The following is a 5,403-nucleotide window of genomic DNA, read 5'->3' on the forward strand; positions in this document are numbered from 1 at the left end:
AGTGGGTCAGAGCATTTTTTTTCCTGTCAAGCTGTGGTTGTCACCCTCTTGCCCTCACTCCCAAAAATGGAGAAGTAATTTGTTTAAAGCTGAGCTCAGCATACTCTGAACTCTCCTTCACAGACCTGACCAAGCCCAGGGACCCCTGAGCTTATCCCCTGCCTTCAGAGAGTCTATTGGGAGAGTAGGTGGCCACAACTTGAGCCCTGGGGTAGGAAGGTATGAGGTAGAAGTCATAGAGAAGTTTTGCCTTCTTATTTATGCCTGAAATGCTCCCCTCAGCACACACAGCCTACTCTACCCCGTGCCATTTGGAAGCCTGCTTTAACCCCCTCTGTGCCCCTCAAGAGTTCAGTCCCAACTCTCATCACATGCCACAATTAGGCACCTGCCCCAGCTTCTTCAGAGCCCTCCAGTAAATCTGCCCAGTGCTCCTGTCCGTGAGCTTGCATGTGCATGTGTGTGTGCACGTACACACATGTGCAGCCAGACTTAACAGGAGGTGGAGTAAGCAGTGGCCTATGTGGCTCAAAAGAATGGTGGCATGTGAATGTAATGGAATATTATTGAGCCATAAGAAATGACAAAGATGAAAAATTCAGAAAAACTTGGGAAGATTTTTATGAACTGATACAAACAGAACTGGGGGGAACAATTTGCATGGTGGCAATAAAAATGTAAAGGGAAACAATATGCAAAGACTTCAGAACGCTGATTAATGGAGTGGCCAATCATAAGATCTGAGAGACTGATGATAGTGGAGCATGAGGCAGAGAGGTGATGGATCCTAAGTATAGAATAAAGTGTACTACCTACTTATATAGAAATGTATTGTATCTTGTACAATAAGGTATATATTGTCAGATCCAGGTTTTGAAAACTTTTAATGATGGCAGAGATAGAAAAGGGGCAGAATAAGCGGAGGCTTTCTTCCTAGAGAAGAGGCAGGGCTCTCTTGTGCAAGATGAAATTGACAGGATTATAAGATCATAGATTTTGAACCATCTATTCAAAGTATCTCCCTCCCCCAAACTATTTAACAGATGAGGACTTAGAGAGGTTAAGGGATTTGCCCAAGGTCACACAGTGATTAAATATCAGAGATGGGATTTGAATCCAGGTCCTCTGACTCCAAAGCCATTGGGGTCCAAGACAGAGTTCAGGAGTTAGTAAAGTCAGTTTTGGCAAGGAGCAGTAAAGTCAATCTTAGCAACTGGCCTAAACCATAGAAGAAAATACGGATTCTAAAAGAAGACCCCAAGAAAGGAGGCAGTAGATATCAACAAGTTTGGTCAGCAAGTCAACTCCACCAGTGGTCTTTTAGGGTAGAAATGTGCTCCTGCCTCACCCCTGGATGGTGGAGATTCCTGGATACCATTACTTGATTTTTCACACCTCATAGGGTATAAAGTGTATGTCCACATGAGAGAGTGTATGGATATGTATGCAACCTGACAGTGTATATGTGTATGTTCACACGAGAGAGGATATGGCCACACAACTAGATTTGGAATTAGAAGACCAGGTTCTAGTCCTGTCATTTATTCACGTGTTACTCCTTTGGCCAAGTCCCTTCACTTCTCTGGGCATTGTTTTCCTTATCTGTGAAATGAGAGGGATGGATTATATGGTCTCCAAGTTTCTTCTCAGCTCTAACATTCTATGATTGTAGAAGAAGTGAAATCTGATTAAAGCTCTGTAAAGAAGAACTCAAGAATATGGTGGCACATGAGAAATATTTCTGATCAGTGTTCTTAAGAGCCTCACTACCACCATGGTCAATGGCAGGGGTCAGCAAACTATGGCCCTGGGTCCAAATCCAGCCTGCTACTGAGTTTTTTTGTTTGTTTGTTTTTTAACAGCTGGGGAGCTAAGGATGGTTTTTACATTTTAAAACATTTTAAAACATAATTTAAAATGTAAAAATCATTCTTAGTTTGTAGACCATACAAAAATAGGCAGCAGGATAAATTCTGCCCCTGAGCCATATTTTGTCTACCCCTCCATAGACAATAGGGCCCTTGAGAACCATAATAAACCTAAATTTGGCCCAAGAGCTGTAATTTATTGACCCCTGATCTACAGGGATCATATTTTCCAAACCCAAACTAACAAAGGATATTCTTCTTGTAAAACTTTCTAAAAAATACATTTGCTTTTCTTGAAATTTTGGCTGTTCTTCATATATGCACCAAATGGCATAGCATCTAAATTTTTGAAGGAGAAGCTGACTAAGTTGTAGGAGGAAATAGACAATAAAACTATACTAGTGGGGGACCTCAACTTTCCCCTCTCAGAACTATATAAATCTAATCAAAAAATGAACAAGAAAGAAGTTTTGGCTGTTCTGGAAAGTTGGAGACACATGATCACCGTATCCAGGTCCAGAGCTTAACTAGCCATGCTGGGTATGCCTGAGTAAGCTATAGGGTGTGGCTCCATCCTTTGGAATATTCCAGGTCTGCCCATGCTATTCCCCTATTCAAGAAGCTTCATTGGCTTCTTATTACCACTGGATAAAATCCAAATTCCTCTGGCATTTAAACCACTTCACCTTCTGGCTCCAGCCTGCCTTTCCAGACTGATCAAGATATTATTCCCCTCTGTACACTCTATATTCCAGACAGATCAGTCCACTTGCTTTTCTCTTCATGTGACATTTCATCTCCTGATTCTTTGCCTTGACTCCAGGCCAGTCTGCCACGCCTGGAATGCTCTCCTTTCTCACTTCTGTTTCTTGGAACCCCCCCCTCCCTTCAGCAAAGTGGTCACCTCCTTCAAGAGGCCCTTCCTGATTTTCTTCAGTTGTTAGTGCCTCACCAAAATCACTGTTTGTTTTGTACATATCTGTGTACATGTTGTAGCCCCCTACTAAAATATAAGTTCCCTGAGGGCAAGAGCTGTTTCATTTCTTTGTTTGTATTCCCAATGCCTAGCATGATGCCTGACACATAGTAGGTACTTAATAAATTTTAGTTGATTGATTGATTCCCTTTTCTGCTAGCCCTCTCATTGTGAAGTGGTAGGTCACCCAGCATCTTCCTCCATCCAGCCTTGACTGATAGGGGTCTCTCCCCATCAGACCCATTGTGGGCATGTTGGCTGATTTCCTTCCACTTTGCCCTCATCCTGGAAAAGCTGGGGCTCCTCTGGGAAAAAGGGGCTGAACCTATTTCCAGTATCTGTGACTACATTCTGACCTGAGAGTCTGGCTTGCATCAGAGCCTGGGAACTCCTGTTCTATATATGAACCAAGAGAGCTTTCTACATGTGGAAGCAGCTGGAAGCAAAGGAATTTGCAAGTGACCAATTACAAGCGCCCATCTCTAAGTGTCTGGAGTGCTGAGCTCTGCATCTTCCAATTCTGAGCCAAGTCTCAAGACAGAGTCAGGCTGAGGGACAGACGGAGGAGAATCCCATGTACACTGTGGCCTGAGGAGTCTCTTTTTTACTAGATTAGATTATAAACTCCATGAGGGCAGGGACTGGTTTTTACCCCTTTTTGTAACCCTAGTGCTTACCTGGCACTTAGTAGGCGCTTGATGAATATTTATTGAATTGCTGTGAGGCATCTCTTTCCACCAAGTGCCTGGGAAGTGTGTCCAAATTTCAAACTCTTCCTCCTAGGTGGCAGCTAGATGGCATAGTGGATAGGGTACTAGGCCTGAAGTCAAGAACACCTGAGTGTGAATCTTGCCTCAGACACATTCTAGCTGTGCGACCCTGAATAAGTCACTTAACCCTTCTCTGCCTCAGTTTTCTCATCTGTGAAATGGAAGAGTTGGACTTGATGGTTCTAAGCTTTAAATCTAGGATAATATGATCGATCCTGGGGGAGATCACACACACTCTTCTTCCCAGGGAGAGAACAAGAACGTTGGTGGGGGGTGGGGGACTGTGAGATGATGGCTAGATGGGAAAGAATTTATAGCTGCATGCGAACAGACACTATGGTGTTTTGAATTCTCTCTCTCTCTGTCTCTCTCTAGCCATATTGTTGTTGGAGGTAGGGCAACAGTGTCCTGAATTTGAGCTGTGAGTGAACCCTCCATCTTGCTCAAACACAGCCACTAGGAGAGGCTGAGGTCTTGCCTCCACCTGAAACCAGCCCCTCCCCTGTCCCACCCAGTTCTAACGCTGGCCATAATCTGCTAAATCCAGACCCTGGCAGCCCCACAGCCACCCCAGCCCAGCCCAGCCCAGCATCAGGTTTGCATCAAAGCCTGCACCAGGCCAAAAGCTGGCTATGGATCTTGTCAAACATCTGACCCGAGGTCTGTGTCCCTGCTGGAGGAAATCAAGGCAAGTGTGGCCTGAGGAGAAAGGAGCTAGGGGGCAGCCAGAATGGAATGGGACAAAGAACCCTGAACACTGGGGTGTCTCTGGCTCCTTGCTCTGTCCTGGACTAGCTGTGTGACTTTGGACAAGTCACTCAACCCTTCTGAGTCCCACTTTCCTTACTGATGAAACTAGAAGGCTAGATCTCCAAACATCCCTTCCAGCTCTGACATTCTAGGATGCTGTGACTCCATGTCTCTCAGAGAAACTGCCAAGCAGCACAGAAGGGAGAGAAAGACAGAGTGCTCCAAAGAGCTTGGTGTCCAAGAGAGGCCAGAGGCAGCAATGTCTTACTGAGATTGGAGTCTGAGACCAAGAGATGGGGTAGGAGATGGGATGGGGCCAGGGACTGAGCCAAGGTCAGGAGTTAATGACCCTTTCCTCTTACACACATGGTCAACTCCTCCCTGGCTGTTGGAGAGACACACAGAGGTCAGGAGGGTGAAAGGATGGGGAAGTGGTTAATGGATGTTTTCATGGTTCGGACAGACTTGGGGGAGGGAGGGAGGGTGAAGATGAACTATCTAAGCCTTGCTAATACCTGCATGAGTCCTCTCCCCTTCTTATACCTCAGTTCCCCTTCTCTATGAAGCCATCTTCTCTCCCACAACCTCTGCCACAGAGGCATTGTCATCATGGTAGTATTGATTCTTTCGGGCTGAGGTGCTAAATACCGCAGACCCAACCTTCCACAGGGAACTATAGGACCACTTTCATGTGTCCTGATTATTTCCCTTGAAAGATGAGGTGGCTACTGTTCCTTCCTCCTGTTCACATATAGTTTCCCTTTTCTATACCTATATGTATTTGTTGTGTAGATTCTGTCCAAGGTGAGCTATAGGAGCTGGACTAGCAACAGCTAAAGATACTTTGGACCCTGGATATCTGAGAAGGGACTTAGCCAATGATTGTCTTTGACCATTGGGAACCACCCAGTGACCAGCCAACAGCCATCCAGACACATTCTCGTGCTCCTCCAGCTTCCAGCTGCTGCCTGGAAATCTCAGTCACCATCAATCACTCTCCACTTGACTAACCTAGCCTCCTCTTCTTCCCTTGGGTGAG

Source organism: Vombatus ursinus, unplaced genomic scaffold, assembly GCF_900497805.2.
Source record: "Vombatus ursinus unplaced genomic scaffold, bare-nosed wombat genome assembly UNPS02009205.1, whole genome shotgun sequence".
NCBI classification, from domain to species: domain Eukaryota; kingdom Metazoa; phylum Chordata; class Mammalia; order Diprotodontia; family Vombatidae; genus Vombatus; species Vombatus ursinus.